The sequence below is a fragment of the Bison bison genome, unplaced genomic scaffold, assembly GCF_000754665.1.
Source record: "Bison bison bison isolate TAMUID 2011002044 unplaced genomic scaffold, Bison_UMD1.0 scf7180017864032, whole genome shotgun sequence".
Lineage (NCBI taxonomy): Eukaryota > Metazoa > Chordata > Mammalia > Artiodactyla > Bovidae > Bison > Bison bison.
The window spans coordinates 4,406,498-4,426,330 of record NW_011494604.1 but is presented as its reverse complement, the minus strand read 5'-3'; the positions used below and the strand labels follow the sequence as shown (position 1 = coordinate 4,426,330).

At 47.3% G+C, this 19,833-nt stretch overlaps 1 protein-coding gene across 5 annotated transcripts in view; it reads left to right on the top strand.

Moving 5' to 3' along the window:
* Positions 1–19,833, top strand: part of TFRC (transferrin receptor) — a 149,589-nt gene that overhangs the window by 34,542 nt on the left and 95,214 nt on the right. Inside the window, exons 2-3 of one of the 5 annotated variants that reach the window (XM_010834325.1) lie at positions 15,236–15,417; positions 16,219–16,372. The exons of 2 other annotated variants lie outside the window; for them this stretch is intronic. The gene's annotated coding sequence lies outside the window, so the exon portion shown is untranslated. The remainder of the gene's footprint in view (positions 1–15,235; positions 15,418–16,218; positions 16,373–19,833) is intronic. 2 more of the 5 variants (XM_010834327.1, XM_010834326.1) reach the window with 2 other exon arrangements.

Below are 19,833 nucleotides of genomic sequence, written 5' to 3'. Positions count from 1 at the left end.
AGGGGAGGGGAGTGGGGGAAGAGGGAAATAGTTGAGGGAGATTAAGAGGTACAAACTTCCAGTTACAAAATAAAAGAGTCACAGGGGTGAAATGTGCAGCATGGGGAATATAGGCAATAATATTGTAATAACTTTGTATGGTTACAGATGGTAACTAGGCTCAGTTGTGATGATTGTTTTGTAATATATAGAAATATCAAATCACTATGTTGTATACCTGGAGCTAACATAGTGTTTAGGTAAATTATACTTCAATTAAAAAAAAAAACAATTTTAGTGAAAAGAAAGGGAATGATAGATGACAAATCTGGAATAGTGGGTATTCCTGAGCAGAGGAGAGAAGGGCGTGATTAGGGACTTCAGATGCCTTTTGTTTTCGTTGTTCAGTTGATTAGTCGTGTCCAACTCTTTGTGATGCCTTGAAATTTCAGATGCCTTGGAATTTCAGATGCCTTGGGATTTCCTGTTGCTTAAACTGACTGGCAGAGGAATTGGTTTGTTTTCATATCCTTTATAATATATGTGTTACTTTTATGCAAGAAGCAATTCATAAAAAGTATAAACTTTTAAAAACAGAATCAGAAGAAAAGACTTGGAGGCAAGTATCCACAACACTTTGGAGGAGTTTTGCTATTAAGGGGAGGAGTGAAATGGGGTGATGGCTGGGGCTGGGGGGATGAGGGAAATTTTCTTGTTTTATATGCAAAGAGCTAAGTTCAGAGAGATGAAGTGTCTCACTGAGGCTCACACAGCTGGCCTGGGTCAGCGGGGAGTGGCTCCCAGCTCCTGGCCCCCAACACAGTGCCCCCTCCAGCCCTACAGCTGCTGCCTCTTTCTGTGGTCATTATGAGGGTCCTTGGATACTGGGCCTCAGGGTGGTCCCCCTACTCCTATGGGAATTCTAGGACCCAGAGCCTTGGAGCTGGAGGGACCAGCGCTGCCTCTTGACTTGACTGGTCTTCTCTCTCACTTGTCTCTTATTGTGACATGAAACCAGCTCCAGACATGTGCCTGGCTCTTCTCTCTGGTCAAGAGCAGACCACTCACCCACACGCCTGCCTCTGCGCTGTGAACCTAAGACCAGCTTTGCCGAGTTTACAGTAGAAGCAGGGTCTGCGATACCGTCCTGGAGGGTTTTCCTGGTTCTTCCTGAGAGCCAGAATGTAGTCATGAGGCCATTAGCACTGAGGCTGTCAAAAGAGAGCCCCAAATGACCCCTCAACTCTTCTGGAAGCTGGCGCTTGGTCCAGTGAGCTGGAGCATTTGTGCTCTGCTGTGACCCCAGCTGTCCCTGGCATGATGGGGCAAGCTCAGCTTTAGCTCAGTCCATCCATCAAGAAAAGGGAACGGTGTTCCCCTTTGTGTGCCTTGTGTTCTCCTGTAAAAGGATGGAGTCAGATGCGGCCATCTCTAAGTTGCTTCCAGCCACAGAGATTCTAGATGTTTTGTACGATGTCATTTGAACCTACAAAGTTAGCTCATAGAGACACAGGGGCTCTTTTTTATTTTGCTGAAGTGCCAGAGAATTCAGTTCCCCAGCACCTGAAGGAGTCAAATCCAGCAGAAGTCTGAGGAGGAAAGGTCTGGGGTCTTCTGAGCACCAGCAGGGACAGAGCACAGAGCACCGGCCAGCTGTGCCCTGTGGCCAGAAACAAGTGTTAGGAGAGCCCGGTCGGCCTCAAGATACTCGGACTCAGTGTCTTCACTTCTGGAGAATTTTTCTAAAGAAACTGTCAGATATGTAGGTAACAGTATATACATAAGTGTGTTATCACAGTACTGTTGAAAAATATTGAAAAACTTTATAAACAACTCAAGTGTTCAGAAATTGGTGACTAGTTGAATACATTTTGTGTCCATATCATCACGTACCAGGAAGCTATTAAAAATCATGTTCGATCCCTGCTTTGGGAAGATTCCTCATACCTCTGAGTACTAACCCTGGGCATCACAGCTACTGAAGTTGTGCGCTGTAGAGCCCCTGAGCTGCAATGAGAGTAGCCCCTGCTCTCTGCAACAAGAGAGAATCCACACACAGCAACGAAGACCCAGCACAGCCAGAAATAAAGAAATGAATTAAACTCATGTTAGGGGAGATTTTGGAGATACTTCTAATACATTAAGTGAAAAAGTAATATGTATAATTGTATCTACTGAATGATATAAATTGCAGATGGATAGATAGGTGTACACTCATGTATATTTTCAAAATACAGAAGGATGTATATCATACTGTCAGCAGCAATTGTCTCTGGATAGTAGGGCTATGGGTAGCTTTTATTTCTTTATGAGTTTTTGTATGTAATATCTGAGATATATTACAGCTTTTCTTCTTTAGACTTCTTTGTAAGTACAAGATTTTTAATAAATGTTTCTTTCATATGCAGAAAAACCACAAAATATTATTAGGATTTTTATTTTTAATAGAGGTAAATATTTTTAACAGTTGTAAAAGACACATAATATACAGTTTACCATTTTTAAGCGTACATTTGGTAGTGTTAAGTACATTCACATTGTTGTGTAACCAAACTCCAGGACTCTCTTCATCCTACAAAGCGGAAACCCTACCCGTTGAATAACAGCTCTCCACACCCACACCTGCAGCACTTTCCTACTGTCTGTCTCCACGTACTGATCACCCCAGGTACCTCGTGCCTTTGTCTTTTTGTGATTGGCTTATTTCGCTTAACATGATGTCATTAAGGTTCATTCGTGTAGTAACATGTGCCAGAATTTCCTTCCTTTTTAAGGCTAAATAGTATTCTGTTGCATGTTTATACCACTTTTTTTTATACATTTGTTTGTCAGTGTATACTTGGGTTGCTTCCACCTTTTGGCTATTGTGAATATTGCTGCTATACATGGATGTACAAATTCTCTTCAAGACCCTACTCAGTTCTTTTGGGTGTATATTCAGAAGTGGAGTTACTGAGTCATATGGTAGTTTTGTGTTTTTTTTTTTACTGTGCGCAAGGGTTCCTGACCAATATTGTTACTTTCTGTTTTATTTTGATAGTAGCTGCCTCCAAAAAGTCATTTTAAAAAGAGGACAGTCTGAGCTGAAATATTGCCTATACCCTCTGAGTGCCAGGTAATGACTCCTGGGCTGAGTGCAAAGAGTGTATGTACACAGAGGTTTATTACAAAGTCCCAGCCTTCCTGGAGCTTGCAGGCCAGCCAGGAGCTTGTTCTGGCTATCACTCATCACTTAGGACCTCGCTGGAGGGATCTGGCCACATGCCCTAAACTCGTTTCAAAGCAGAGCCATTCAGGCAGACCTTGTGCCAGAGCTGCAGGGGAGGTTTGTAACCCACCCTGTGACTGTGGCTGTACAGGGGCATCCAGGCCTGGCCTGGCAAGTGCAGCAGGCTGAGCCATGGCACACTTATGGCTTCCTTGCTTCTGGCATCACTGCCAGCCTGTCCTTAGGTCTTCCTGGTCTCGGGCTGAAGCAGGGTGGGGCTGGATTGCCCCCAGTCAGAGCTGCTCCCAAAGACAGTGCAGAGAAATGGAGGTCCCTGGGCAAACCTGGTCATTGATGGGGACCTGTTCTTGGGCTCTGGGGAGGGTCAGAATAAGTCATTAGTGGGCAGCTGAACAGTAGGCGGGAAGCAGCCATGTCAGCCCTTGTATCTCCAGACAGGCCTGCAAGATGGCTCCAAGATGGTGGGTGCCCAGATGCTCCATATCATAGAACTTTTGCCTTGAAATTGCTGGAGGCAGAAGGATGGCCTTGCTGACCTCTGGAGGGCCCAACCAGCCCAAGGATGTCACTTGATATCTCACTCCCGTACTGATGCCTATCATAAATATTTATGTGTGCAATACATTTTTTAAACCTTTTTGGGGGGCTGTACCCAGTTTTCATTGTGACACGAATCTTTTAGTTGCAGCATGCAAACTCTTAGTGTGGCAGGCGTTATCTAGTTCCCCAACCAGGGATCGATCCCCAGCCCCCTGCATTGGGAGCTCGACGTCTCAGCCACTGGACTACCAAGGAGGTCCCCACAGTACAGTTTATTATGTGTCCTATTTCGGTTTCTGTCTCTGAGACCCGGACGCTCCCTGGAACTTTTTTTATTTGGGATTGTTAGAATCAGTGGCTCCCATCCCTTCTCCTGGCCCCTGGACCTTCTGCTGGTGGTCTGAGGTGTGGCAAAAGGCACAGTGAGGGACAGGCCATTGTCACAGGCCCCACTGTGGGGCAGCTCTGTCTCATGCTGGGGAAATTCGAGTCCGTTGTGGTCTGTGGAAACCCATAGTCCCCCTGGTGACTTTCATCAGACAGAAATGACCTTCCTCAGGCAGAAGTAGGGAGTATGACACATGGTCACTGGCTTGGGAAAGCCTGCTGACCCATTTCCCATGGGTCTGTCCTGTCCTGACTCACCCAGAGGCAGCAGGACCTAAGGGGCTGCTGAAGGGCTGCTGTGGCGGCACCCAGGGCCAGCTGCACAAGCATGAGACCTCTGCCGTCACACAGGACTCTGTGCTCAGAAGGGCTCCACCCTCAGTTTAAGGCTCTGCTGTCACTGAAATTAATTTTTAATAAATTAAGCTGGTCCTGGTGGCACCTCTTCCATGGCAGCTCTGGAGGACTGCTCTCAAGGGCAGGAAGGACAAGATCACGCCACACCTACACAGCCTGTGCTACCTCTAAAGTCCCAGCATTTTGAATTAGCACAACACATAATTGTCACTATGCCCTGCCCCATTTTAGATTTATTTGCCTGCATGTTCCATTCTGCAACTAGACTGTACCCTCCTGGGGTGAGGGCCAGGCCTCCAAGCAGCTGGCACTTGATACTCAATAAATGCCAGTTGAAGTAACTTCTGATGACTTCAAGCCAAGTCAGCTTTTCAGTGGCTAAGAACAAAACAGATGATCCCTGATTATGAAAAGTTAGATTTTGTAAGGAAAGTATATGGGAAATAATGTGATCTTGGTTTATGCAAAACCACAGCTGGGCCATGGCTGTATTTCCACATTGCTGCATTTCTGGAAAAGCACTGATACTATTAAATACCTGCTGTTTCTGGGCACTGTGCTGGGTGCTCTAATGCATCATCTCCTATTTAATTCCTACAACCTCTCAAGGTCTACTAGGCCCAGAGAGCTGAGCAGCTTGTCCAAGGCCAAACATTGACCAGAAGAAGAATGGGGATATGAATGTATGTAGGTCTGCCTGACTTCAGAGGCCTCCTTACTGGTATTTTGATCCTGGGGAAGGGCAAGAGACAGTAATTGAGTGAAGGAGGAGGGGGTGGCTTCCTATAAGGAGCAGTCACTTTAGGACCAAATAGCAGAGTAATATCTGGAGTAATGCCTGTAATATCTTAAAGATGTATTCCTGCAAAATGTGATGTGCAGGTTGTGAAACACACCTTTCCTACCTATAGGAGCTGAGATATAATAACATTTATCTCATGGGGTTGCCCTGAAGATCAATTGAGACAGTGATGACTGAGATGATTGTATCAATGAAGCAGACTTTGGTGTCTTGGATTATTGCCTTTTCAGAGTGAGGCCTCATAGTTTTTCTGGAGACTGTTTCAGCTCCACTTTGGTATATTAATTTAGTCTTTACTGAAAATGTTCACCACTGAGGGTATCACCTCTGGACTTGGTTGCCTTCCCAATATCCATTTCCCCTTTCTTCCTTACTAAAAGAGCTCTCGTTTTGTTTGGTGCAACAGAATGGCCAACAAGCCTAGGCCATGGTCATGGCAACCTTGTGCTTTGCTTTCCCAACCTGCCTTGCAGCTGAGAAAGACCATGTGACCAACTCTGGCCAATGGGATTGAAGTGGGACAGGCTGCCTGGCACAGTTCTTTCTAGGAGGAAAAGGTTCTTTCTAGTCTTTCTTCCTAGGTTGAAAAGATTTCTGATATTGGAAACAGCAGTAACTATATTTCTATATTTCCATAGAAAAAGGCCAAGAGAATCACAAAGATGCCAGCCCTGATACCCTTAAGCACCAGCCCCCACCCACTTTCAGATATTTTATTTTGTGAGACAAAGAAGCCATTATTTGTTCAAGTGCCTGCAAGGTGGGTTTCTGTTGCTTATAGCCATATTTATACTTGACTGACAGTGAGGTACTTCTTTCTGCTTTTACTCCTGTGTGCCATGGGAGAGATGGCCTAAGGTCCTCGAGGAACTCCCAATCCTGCAGGGTTTCTCTCCTGTTTTTATTCAGACTTTTGTCAGACCTTTTTGTGCTCTTGGAGCCTTGAGGGCATCCTGGTCTTTCTCTGACCACCCAGTTTGCCCATCTCCCTCATCTATTCTGACGTCAATTTTCCATTTCCTTTGGCTAATCCCTTCTCCCCTAAATCATCTTCCTGTCACACATACTAAGTGAGTGTCTACTCCCTACATCATGTGGTACACAAAACACATGCACACATACACACATACACACACACACTCCACATACACCTCTCCCCTGGACTTTTTGTCTTCTTGATAAATGGAAAGCCACAGATCTGAAATGCAGTGCCCTGATTATGTTTCCACCCAATTCCATCTGCTCTTGCCAGATGGAGTGCTCTTAATCCGCATATAATTTTAGATACAGGAGAGGCTGCCACGGAGACCAGACACCCTCACTGGCACACAGAGAGCCTGTCCTTTCTCCTCTGCCCCCAGCTGTGCCCTGCTGGCGTAGCCCGGGGGACGTACCGAGGAGGGTCTGAGAGCAGAGCCTCTCCAGGATTCTCAGTGGAGTGCTGACCTTGGAGGGCAGGACTCCAGGGCCACCCTGAGAGCTATTTGGGGACTACCTACCCAGGTCCCACCCCGACTCAAGCAGGCCCAGAGCTGGCCAGAGTGGTTGGTGCTTGAGGGAATCAACTATTTTCTTCTGCCTAGGTTTGCTGCGCTTCTGGCTGAGAAAGTCCTGACTTGTTCCAGTCCTCAGCCCTCTCCCATGTGGGAAAGAGGGGACTGTAGCTTTGCCACTGACAGTATGAGCTATAAGGAGCCCCTGGGGGTGGCTCACCACATTGGATGAGGGAATGGCCCCTTGTCTTGTAGGAATGCTTTCTCAATGGGAACTGCCACCCTGCCTGGCTGATCTCCTGAGTTGTGTAACCCAGGCTGCAGGGAGCAGCTCCTGCTGTGTGGGCCTGCCCTTGGGACCACAAGCTCTGGCTCCTTATCCACACCACAGTGCCTCCTGATGTTTTAAGAAGGGGGACCCCTTCCAGGGCCCGAAAGGGGGCTCTTGTCCAACACTCAGGAGTGAATTGTCTGAGGAGACATAAGTGCTGACAAGGCAAGAGACTTTATTGGGAAGGGGCTCCTGGGCAGAAAACAGGAGGGTCAGGGAAACCAGGAGGACTGATTGCCACATGGCTCACAGTCTTGGGTTTTCTGGTGATGTAATTTCTGGGTTGTCTTTGGGCAGTAGTTCTGACTAAGGGTCCTTCCTGGCATTGCTCACCCAAGATGGATGCCAGCGACAGGGATTCTAAGAGGTAGTTGGACACATGGTGTCTCCTTTTAACCTCTCCTGAACTCTTCCGGTTGGTGGTTGCTTGTTAGTTTCCTGTTTCTAACCAAGAGCACCTGTCTTAAAATAACTCATGCAAATAGTTACTATGGTGCCTGACCAGGGTGGATGGTTTCAGTCAATGTGCTTCCCCTAACACTGACACTCAGCAGACGGTCTGAAAGCTTCCTGCAGGCATTTCTCCCATCCTGGGGAGCCTTGCTGAGGTGGTTGCGGGTGGGCAATCAAGGCTTTCTCCTGGGTGTCAGGAGGCTGTAGGCTTCCAGTCTCTCCTTTTGGGCACTACTGGCTTAGGCAGACTGAGCCTGTGGTCTGCAGAGCATAGCTGAAGGTCAGGAAAGAGAAGGGAAGAGCACTCCACCGTTAAAGGTCACAGGCCTAAGCAGGGTCTCAGACTCCACCAGGGGGGCTCCAGTATATTTTGGAAAGAGGCCTGGTTCTAATATCAGAATCGAGTCAAGAACTGACCATGTGTCCTTATTGCTTTTCCTCTTGGAATCTCAGCTTCCTTCTGAGTGGAAGCTCTCCATGAACCACAGGGCTGGCAGAGAAGGACTTCTGTAGTCAGCGGGGGCCTCTCTTGTCCACCTCCACACAGTGGGGACTCCCTCCTCTTATATTCCCTTGGTATGTCCTGGACTTGCTTCCTTGTGAAAGCTTCACACAGGTCATATCAAACAGTAAAACAAGCTCCCATGCATGCATGCATGCTAAGTTGCTCAGTCGTGTCTAACTCTTTGGGACCCCATGGACTGTAACCCACGATGCTCTTCTGTCTATGGGGTTGCCATGCCCTCCTCTGGGGGATCTTCCCGGCTCAGGGATCAAACCCATGTTTCTCAGTCTCCTGCATTGGCAGGCAGGTTCTTTACTACTAGCGCCACCTGGAAAGCCCCCAAAACAAGCCCCCAGCCCACATTAAATATTTTTTGCTGTCAACTTTTGGAAAGAGTTTTTTAAAAGTTGTTTTATGCATTATTTGGCTATAAATGACTTACTGAGTTTTGACTGGCTGGTTTTTCAGTGATCATGGTGTATACTGGAAATTCTTAGAAAGTGAGAAAAGCTACAGAGTTCTAAAGGCAGTGCCATTGTCTTAAACTCTGAGTGAGTTAATTTGCAAGCCAGTTAGTAAACCATTAGCACTTGGTGGGGGCATTTACACCATGGAAACTGTCAAACACTAGAAATCAGCGTAGTGTGAATTCGTAGCTGATTTACTCCCAACCACTGGGAAATTGTTTTAAATCTTTCTGAGTGATTCGAATGTGTAGCCCCTGCTCTGGAAGAAGTTCAGGTGTGGGAGGCCACTGAGATGGGGACTGGCTCAAGGGGACTCTCTTCAGTTCCACCAGGAAGAATGAATCCCTGCAGGGAAGAGAGAGCTCCCTTAGGGAAATGCTCCCCCTCCCACCCCATCCTTAGGCTTTGTTCTTGGTGAGCCTAATTTAGATCAAAGTCTAGTCAAAAAGGGTTTAATCACTGTTTCTGTTTTGCCCTGTAGTCAGTTGTTTTGTTTTTATTGTTTGCTGCTGCCATTTGCTTCACTATCTTTCAGCCTATTTATTGTGTTTATTTTACTTCTCTTTTATCTTTTCACTGTTAGCAGTGAGTAGAGGTGAGGAGACCTGGCCCAGCAGAGAGGAACTGAGGGCCTCAGAAAGCTTCTAAGAGCTTTGCTGGGGCTTCCTGCTCCTGCGGCAGGTGGCCTGGGGGAAGTCCTTGATCTTGAACCCAGATACTTAGGGTCTGCCAGTGGCTCTGCTTTCAAAGTAGACTCCCTGTGATTCTGTCCCTCCAGGCCAAGGAAGTCTGAGCCCAGGAGGCTTCCTCATAGCTGCTTAGGACCTGCCCCACAGAGCCCCCAGAACTCAGAAAGAGTGGGAACCTGGGGTAGGAGCTTGGGGTTGTCAATAGAGGCAGGGTCAACATTCAGAGGTGAAGTAGAGCTGACCAAAGGGACAAACCAGATTCATGTGTGCTATGGAGCAAAAAATGCAAGTTGCCAAACCACAGGTGGTGTGCTGTCTGTGTGAAAACACGGCCACACACACAGTATATTTTGTACAAGTGTGTACTCAGTTGTGCCTGACTCTTTGCAACCCGATGGACTGTAGCCTGCCAGCCTCCTCTGCCCATGAGATTCTTCAGGCAAGAATACTGGAGCAGGTTGCCCTTTCCTTCTTCAGGGGATCTTCATGACCCAGGGGTCAAACTTGGGTCTCCTCTGTCCTGCATTGAGGTGGATTCTTTACCACTGATGGAGAAGGCAATGGCAACACAATCCAGTACTCTTGCCTGGAAAATCCCATGGACTGAGGAGCTTGGTGGGCTGCAGTCCATGGGGTTGCTGAGAGTCGGCACAACTGAGCAACTTCACTTTCACTTTTCACTTTCATGCACTGGAGAAGGAAATGGCAACCCACTCCAGTGTTCTTGCCTGGAGAGTCCCAGGGATGGAGGAACCTGGTGGGCTGCTGTCTCTGGGTCGCATAGAGTTGGACACGACTGAAGCGACTTAGCAGCAGCAGCAGCTTTACCACTGAACCATCAGTCAGTTCAGTCACTCAGTTGTGTCCAACTCTTTGTGATCCCATGGACTGCAGCATGCCAGGCTTGTCTGTCTATCATCAACTTCTGGAGCTTGCTCAAACTGAGCCATCAGGGAAGCCCATACTTTGTATAGGTTTGTATGTAAAGGAATGGAAATGTCTGTTTTTTAAAATTCTGGAGCATATTTCTTAAACCCATAAACAGTAGTTCCCCTGGAGAGGTGAATAGGAGAACAGAGATTGAAAGGGATGGACAAAGACACTTTATATTTATCAGTAAGCTTCTACTTTTTAAAAGAAAACTCATTTATGTATGTAATTAAACCTAGTTTTTAAAAAATCTAAGTTTCTTTGTGTAAAGACAAAGTGCTGCTTGGAAAGACTGAAGACAGAAGGAGAAGAGGGCGGCAGAGGATGAGATGGTTGGATGGCATCACTGACTCAATGGACATGACCTTGGGCAAACTCTGGGAGATGGTGAGGGACAGGGAGGCCTGGCATGCTGTAGTCCATTGGGTTGCAAAGAGTTGCACATGACTGAGCAACTGAACAAAAACAGCAAAAAGACAAAGTGTAGGGTCTGGAATTGGAGGGTGTGGGCTGACACCCTTCTCCACCGCTTGTTACTCTGTGCCTGTGGGGCTGTTACTGAACCACCTGCCTCAGTTGCTGCAAAGGTGAAGTGGGCAGAATAAAAAAAGTGACTCAAGAAGGTTGTCTAAAGAACTCAGTGGACCAGTGGAGAAAAAGATATATGTGTGCTAGTTATAATTAGCTTAAAAAACAACAACAGTTTAGAGTCTCTGTAAAGACAGGCTCAAAATGCATCCAAGTTCTGTCCCCAAGGACAGGGAAAAGAGAGTGATCAGGAAGGAGTCACTCGATTTTCCTAAGAATAGGTCTTGTGAGACTAACATTACTTTTTCCCCTTCCCGTCTCTTCTCCTTTACTCCCAGAAGAAGCAAAGGAAAAGAAGCAAACATTTCTGATGGCTTTTCTATGTTCCAGGCTCTGTGCTGGGTGTAGTCAGAGCTCATTTTACAGATGTGGACCCTGAACCATGTTTGACGATGTTGAGAATCTCGCCTCAGGGGGATGTCAAAGATTTGGATTCAGATCTAGATTCCCCCAGATCCTGAACAGCTAACAGCAGGAGCAATAGCAGCAAAAGTGGCAACAGCCACTGATATGCTGTGATGTCATTTAATTATCATAAAGAAAAGTTACAAGGGAAGAAAATGAGATGTAAAAAAGGTGGAGTAAGCCAGCCCAGATTCATAGGTCTGTCTCACGCCGAAGTCCAAGCTCTTAACCAGGCAACTTTATGGCCTCCCTTCTGTACCTACCCTCTCCCTACCCAGAGGAGAGTCTGGCCTTTCCTCCAGAGAGATGCTATAAAAGTCTCTAAAAAGTGGAAAGGGAGAGGGCAGCCACATACACATTCTGCTGGCAGCCACCACTCTAGACTGGGTTAGTGGATCAGGTTGACTGGTTGATGCGGGCGGATGCATGGAATCCCCTGGCCACCTGGATTGCAGCAAGAACTTCTGATAGAGAAGATATCCAGACATGAGAGGACATGCAAGAAACATGGGAGGTGAAATCTGATACTGCTTGGTTAGTGGGTTGAATTGTGTCTCCTAAAAAGATATGTTGAAATCTTTACCCTGGTACCTGTGAACATGACCTTGTTTGGAGCTAGGATCCTTGCAGATGTCATCTAGTTAGATGAATTCATAGTGGACTTGGGTGAGTGTTAAATCCAATGACTGGATGTCCTTTTGAGAAGAGGGAAATTTGGACATAGAGATACAAAGAAGAAACACGTAGAGGAAAGAAGGCCATGTGGAGATGGAGGCAGATGTGGAGTGATGCAGCCACAGTCAAGGAATGTCAAGAATTGCCAGTAGCCAACAGAAGTTAGGAAGAGGCAAGGAAGGGTTTTTCTCTGGAGTCTTTGGAGGGGATATGGCCCTACTGATACCTTGGCATTCTAGCCTCTAGAACTGCAAGAGAATGGATTTCTGGTGTCCGAGCCATTCAGCCTGTGGTCATGTGTTCTGGCAGCCTTGGGAAATTCAAACAACCTTGCTCCATAGCAGGTTGGGCAATCACAACATGCCATGTGGACTTGGATAATGGGACAAAGGGCTTTTTCCTTTACTCTATTTTCTTTTATTGTCCTCTTGGATGAAAATAAAGTATCTGCATATCAAATAGGTGGATTATGCAAAACCTGGAGAGGTGGTTAGTATTGAAGTGAGGATATCCATTCATAAACACCTCAGTGAACTGCAGTAATGAACCAGTCCTTAAAAAATATTTATTTATTTGGCTGCACAGGGTCTTAGTTGTGGCATATGGTACCTAATTCCCTGATTAGGGATTGAACCAGGCCCCCTGCATTGGGAACCTGGAGTCTTAGCCATTGGACCACCAGGGAAGTTCCTGGGCCAAATTGTATAAGTTGAAATTTAACAAGGAAAAAGTCCTTTATTTAGGTTCAAAGAACTAACTGTGTTAATGTAAACTGAGGAACTTCTGGCTTAATGACAGCTCATGTAATAAAAAGGTGTTGGCTACAGCTGAGTATGAGCCAACAATGTGTAGCACAGTGGTCATTAAAAAAGTTAATGCATCTTTAAGGTGCCAAGGAAAAATGAGATGAGCACTGTATGGGCCTCTGGACTGGTTAGACTACACCTAGAACTTCATTCAGCTCTCGGTACCATGTTTCAGCATTTTGACACTTCTCAGCACCCAGAGGAGAGCCAGGAAACTGAGGGGACCAGAGACTGTCATGCAAGGATAACCAGGGGATCTAGGCTTGCTTTCTCTGGAGATGAGAAGATGTAGGGACGTGGGACTTGTCTTTAAATGCTAATTGCCCTTGTGAAACAGAGGAAATAGGTCAATTGGGTAGTGTTCTAGGAGAAGCTTCCTAAGCAGTGGCTTATGCAATGAAAAGAAGCTATCCCAGTTTTCAGGCACAGGCACAACTGTTGGTTTTGCAGCATTTGTCCTCTCTTTTTCCTGTAACAGCACCCAGATTTCCTTTGTGAGACCATTCTACCCCATTTGTCCATGGTTCCCCGGTGGGCATATGACTCAGGCTTAGCCAATCTGAGTGCTCAATCCGTTGGCCACACCAGCCTGCTTAGGGTTGGTCATGTGACCCAAGCCGCATCACTGAGTGTCTATCCCAGGCATACTGGTGCAACGACTGGGGAGAGAGCCTCTCCTTTCATTAGGATAGTGAAGCTGGTAGGATAGAAACCTGGAGGTACTGGAGGCCAGCTTGCCAAGGTGGGAAAGGAGCCTGCCTGATCATGAAGTCAATACAGGAAACAAAGCCAAGAAATGGAGACAGAAAGATTTCTGCTGGTACTGTGTGCATGCCTGGATCCACGTTTGTGAGGCCTGAAGCTTGTTTGTGACATGACACAGTACAATCCCCTTTATGCTTTCATCAGTTTGAGTTGAGGTTTGGTAATTTGCAACCAAGTGTCCTAACATATCACAAGTGAGCTGCAAGAATAGCAAGCTGTCTGATATCGTATAGAAGGAATTGTAATGGTTGACATTTATTGAGGATCTTCCACGTGTAGAAATTGTGGTTGATTTTTATTTCAAGTTTAACTTTGAATAGAGTTATGTTAATACTTGCACATAGTTTAGCAGTTTTAAATAGCTCTGTGAGACTTTTGAAAAGCCATTGTCTCTTGCAGCTCAGACCCAATTTCCGACTCTTCAGAGGCAATCACTTTCAACTTTTCAGCTAATTCTTTATCTATTGACTTTTCACGATGAAAGATGAGATTTAGCTTATTTTTGTTCTTTCTACCCCCACCACACAGCACACTTCCCATTTCTCCTTCCTTCCTTTCCATTAGGTCTGTTGTCGTGTTTTGATCAGTATTCACTGTTTATATTTCGACTTTGTAAACGCTCTTCACAGCCTATTAGTATACTATGATTACTTTTTCTTGCACACTGTTTTGTTTTTGCTAGAGTTAACAGTTGTCTTACATTTTTCGTTTGCTTAGTTGTCTGTATACTTGTTACTGATTCAACCCCAAACACCCATTTGTGCAAATCTGTAGTCGATATGTTCAGAATGCTAGGTAGTCAATCAGTGGCATATTCCTTGGTCGCCTTTCTAGCTGGGCTCCAGTCTGGACCAGGTGCCCTCTTTGGCCACAGCCTTAGTTTACTCTCTCTTTTTGGCAGAGCACACCCTCAAGTAGTCTCCTGAGAAATGGGGTTCATGGGAGTTAAAGATTTGGGATCTTCTTGGGAAATGTTTCACGCTCACATTTAATTGGTGTAGCTTAAGTATCATTTCCCTCAGAATTTTTTTAAGTCTAATTTGTCTTCTAATCTTACTATAATTACTCCAGCTCTCTATTAGTTACTATTTATATGGTATGTCTTGTCCATGCTTTTACTTTCAATAAAAAGTCTTTTTTTTTTTTCATTTAAATGTTTTTATTTATTTGGTTGTGCTGGGTCTTGGCTGCAGCACGAGGATGTTTAGTTGTGGCATTCCAACTCTCAGACGCAGCTTCCCTGGTGACTCAGATGGTAAAAGCATCTGCTTGCAATGCGGGAGACCTGGTTCAATCCCTGTGTCGGGAAGATCCCCTGGAGAAGGAAATGGCAGCCCACTCCAGTATTCTTGCCTGGGAAATCCCATGGACGGAGGAGCCTGGTAGCCTACAGTCCATGGGGTCGCAAAGAGTCAGATAGGACTGAGCGACTTCCCTTTCACTTTCAACTCTTAGGTGCAGCATGTGGGACCGGTTCCCTGACCAGGAATCAAACTTGGGCGCCTGCATTGGGAGCATGTGTGTGTGCTAAGTTGCTTCAGTCGTGTTCGACTCTTTGCGACCCTATGGACTATAGCCCTCCAGGCTTCTCTGTCCATGGGATTCTTCAGGCAAGAATACTGGACTGAGTTGCTGTGCCGTCCAGGGGATCTTCCTGACCCAGGGATCAAACCCACATCTGTTATGTCTCCTGCACTGGCAGGGGGATTCTTTACCACTAGTACCACCTGGGAAGCCCCTGCATTGGGAGCATAGAGTCTTAGCCACTGGACCACCAGGGAAGTCCCCTCCCCAGAATTTTGAGATCTTGTTCTCTTGTGTTCTGGCTTTCCAGAGTTAAGTATTGAGAAGGTGATGCCATTCTGATTCTGGATCCTTTGTATGAAACCCGTTGGTTTGGTTTGGTTTTGCTTCCTCAAAGCTTGAAGGATCTTCTCATTGTCTCCAGTGAGCTGCCCCAGCAGATCTGAAGATAAATGAGTTCCCAAGGAGCTCCAAGGCCAATGGAAAACACAGGTGCATTGGTTATCTATTACTGTGTAACAAATTGCCCCCAAAGTTAGAGGCTTAAAACCATAAACATTTGTTATCTCATGGTTTCAGTGGATCAGGAATCTGGGCCCAGCTTAGCTGGGTGTCTTTAACACAGAATCTCCATTCCAGAACCACCCAAGTGGGGATTCCCTGGCAGTCCAGTAGTTCAGAGTCTGCACTTTCACCGCAGTGGGCTTGGGTTCAATTTTTGGTCGAGAACCTAGGATCCTGAATGCCATGTGGTGCAGCCAGATTAAAAATGAAAACAGTCAAGTGACAACTAGGGTGGCTGTCATCTCAGAGGCCTGACTAAGGGGGGAATCTGCTTCCAGCCCATTCATGTAGCAGTAGCCCCACCTCAAGTCATTACTGACAGTTTTCCAGAGACATCCATTCCTTGTCACATATGCCTGTCCATAGGACCACTCCATGCTGGGAAAGACTGAGGGCAGGAGGAGAAGGGGGTGACACAGGATGAGATGGTTGGATGGCATCACAGACTCAGTGGACATGTTTGAGCCAACTCCGGGAGATGGTGATGGACAGGGAAGCCTGGCGTGCTGCAGTCCATGGGGTTGCAAAGAGTTGGACACCACTGAGCAACTGAACAACAACAACAGGACCACTCCAGAAAGGCAGCATGCTTCCTCCAGGGCGAGGGCTTTGACAGAGAGAGAGAGAGAGAGTGAAAGATAATCCGTGGCCCAAATCAAACATTCTTTTCATATCCAATTCCTGAAATTACCCTTCTGAGACTGACTTTTGCCATATTCTTATCCTTAGAAGGGAGACTGTGAGCCCAGTCCACACTCAAGGGGAGAGTGTTGCATAAGGAGAAATGCCAAGCGGCAGAGGTCACTGAGAGCCGTCCTGTGAGCAGCCACCTTCCACCCAGGCAAATGGGTGGTCAGAGCACATGTGACAAGTGCCTAGAGAGGTGAGTGCTGGAGGAGATCAAGGAGGGCTTCCCAGAGAAAGAAGCTGTTGGTTGAAATGTGACAGATGAATAGGAGATATCCTTGGTAGACCAGGGGGCAGAAGGGCATCGCAGGCAAAGAAAAAAACATGTGCAAAAATCAGAGGTGTGAAAAGGCTTGATGGGTTCTGGGAGCAACACGGCAAAGCTTGGAGCAGAGAGCTGAGATGCAAGGCTTTCCCAAGGAGTCCGTGCTTTATCTTAGAGGTCGGGGAAACCATGACGAGCTTTCCAGGGTGTGAGAGGAGCAGGTTTGTGTTTTAGGACACTCTCTAGGTGCTGGCTGAGTGGGAGGGCTGGAGGAACAGAGGTGGGAGGCAGGGCACCAGTGAGGAGGCTGTGGCAGGTGTCCAGGTGAGTGTGGGGATGATGATCTGGGGTGAGGTAAATGTGACCAATGGGACTTCTACAATGTCAGTGAAAAGGGATTCAGGCTGTCTGTGAGCCAGATGAATGGAGGGGGTGGAAAGAGGAGGAAGCAGGTGTAGATGGAGGGAGTTGTTGCCCAGTCTGAAGCCAGTTGACTGGTAGGCAGACAGTGAGCAGTCAGGGTCTTTGCTCCTGCATTGTAGGAAAGTTGGCAGGGTGGGGTGATAGCCTTGGGAGGCTGGGAAGAAAGGTCAGGATGGAGATGTCAGTGCCATTTAGGGTCCCTGGTTTGGCTCCAGGAGGTCCACCTTAAGTCCTGCTGATGCCTCCTTCTCCACACCTCTTGGAAGGCTGCCCACCCATGGCTTGGCACTCCAGACTGCCCAGCAGCCTTCAGAGCTAGGGCTACCTTTGCCCTTCTGAAGTTCATGGAAGACCTTGAGGCTTTGAACTAACAGCCTTATCACCTCCGCTTTCCCTACATGACTGTGGGCAAGTGAGTCATGTTTCAGTCTTCTGTCTATAAAGTGCGGGGGTTGGACCAAGCTGCTCCCCATCATTCCTGCCCGCACTGACTTGCTGGGCCCCCTCCCTCACCCACCTCTCTGGGCTCCGTGGGCTCCAGGTTGCTTCTGCAACATGCATTCCACTACCCTCATGGCTGCCTCCTTCCCTCCTTCCTTCTGCTCGGGCCTGCCCTGAGGAGCCCAGAGAGGCTGCAATGAACTCCGTTTCTCTTCCTTCTGCAAACATTTTCTAAGGTTTGGTGTTGGAGCACTTGCATGCTAAGACCAGGATGTTCTGCCTAGAATCTGCCCAGTACACCCTGAACCGTCAGCCTGGCAGAGTCATCCAGAAGTCATATAGTCCATCCCCTGCTCCAGGCTAAAGTACTTTATTTACTAAAGATAATTTTTAAATAGATACAAAAGAAAAATCCATACCTTCATGGTAACACATTCATATTTTACAGATCTTCAGTGATGAGGTTTTTTGATGGAGATAGCTGAAATTCTTCAGGGAGCCATAATAGTAGTAGTGTGGTCACTCAGTCGTGTTCAACTCTTTGCGACCCCATGGACTGTAGCCCGCCAGGCTCCTCTGTCCATGGCATTCTCCAGGCAAGAATACTACAGTGGGTAGCCATTCCCTTCTCCAGGGGATCTTCCCAACCCAGGGACTGAACCTGAGTCTCCCGGATTGCAGGCAAATTCTTTACCCTCTGAGCCACCAGGGAAGCCCTAGAAGAGAATAGAACTGCCCTCTAAGGGCTCCTGGAGAGAAGACTCAGACTGGGTCCTGCCCCACTCACCGTCCCCTCTCCAGAGGGAGGCTTTCCTACCAGGGCTCCTGGTAGGCAGGGGACCCCTCTTTTCCCTCCTTCACTCTCTGATTAGACCCAGCCCACACCTGCCTTGGCCCAGAGCTGTTGTTGCCTTTGGCACCCAGAGGGCCTGAGGATCTTATGTAACTGCTCTTGGCCAGACATTCTGGTTCGGCAGGTACAGCCTGCAAGTTAAAAATTGTTCTAAAAATGCAATGCAGCTGCCTAAACACACAGCCCTGGAGGAGGAGGCTGGCGGGCAGAGGCCCCAGTCTGCAGAAAGATGTATTTTCCATGGGGACTTTGGGCCCAGTGCTCTGACACCAAGAGAAGCATCAAACTTGGGGACCAGTGGTGCATGCCTGCTCCCCAGAGATAGATTTTGTGGCTTGACACCCTCTGAGTGGTTCTCTCTCTTGGCCATGCCATGCGGCATGTGGGATCCTAGTACCCGACTGAGATGGAACCCGTGCCCCCTGCAGTGGAAGTGCAGAGTCTTAGCCACTGGTCTGCCAAGGAAGTTCCTGAGTTTTCTTTAGAGCCTACAGTGTCACCCTCTGCCTCTTCCTGTGAGAAGCCGCTCTGGTCCCACCTCCTCAATAATCCCTTCCAGTCTCTGTCTGTGTGTGCTTTGGGGTCTTGCTTTTTGTTTTTTTCTGATGTCTTTTTCCCTTTTCATGCTTTTTAGCACCTCCAGCCTCCCTCTGCTTCTTTTCTGGTCCCTTTTCTTCTTCCTTTTTCTTTTTCTCCCTCCTCCACTCCCCTAAACCCACTATGTAATGAAGATGGGAATCCCTTTCCCCGCTCCTCAAACTTTGTGCCCTTCCTAAGTCCCTGGAGATTGTCCTGGTAGAGGGAGGCAGCCTCTGGTTCCTCCAGCTGTGACACTGGGCAACTCCCTTCTCCTCTCTGGGCCTCTGTGAAGTGGGGACAAAATATACCCCTTATTCACTGCTTCTCAAAGTGGTTGTGAAAATCAAAAGAGGTGACCTTGACTTCTGTACCCATATACAAGGGCTTACATTTCCTTCCCTTCAGTTCATTTGTCACAAATTTATTTAGCACATTTGAATTGCCAGGCATTGTGGTAAGTTCTGGAATATGTAAGGAAAGACACTGATGGAGTGGGCCCTGAACCTGCTCATTAAAGTAACATGCAGAGCTGCAGAAAAGATGAACTCCCCACCTCCACCCTGACCTACAGGTCAGGGTCTGCTGAGATGGGGCCCAAGGAGGCAGGGGTAGAGTCTTTGTTTTTACAACTTCTTATGTGAGCCCAACCCTCAGGCCTGGAAACCAGTGCGCTGGTGAGGGGAGGAGCTGAGGGTGGGGTGGGCTGGGAGGAGGAAGGACAAAGCCAGAACCCAGGTTGGGAAGACTTAGATGGGCCAGAATGAGGATGGTGAAGGAAGAATGTAGAAGAAACAGGTGATAGACCACCAAGAGGGCGTTTTCTCCTGCCTCGTGACTAGGTTTACCCATGTACATCTGTTGCCAGACTGGCCAGCAATTAAATGCCTATGATGGATTCTTTCAAAAAGTAATGAAAAGAGTGTTAGTTGCTTTGTCATGTTCGACTCTTTGTGGCCCCATGGACTGTAGCCCACCAGGCTCCTCTGTCCATGGGATCTTCCAGGCAGGAATACTGGAGTGGGTTGCCATTCCCTTCTCCAGTGGATCTTCATGACCCAGGGATTGAACCCGGGTCTCCTACATTGTAGGCAGATTC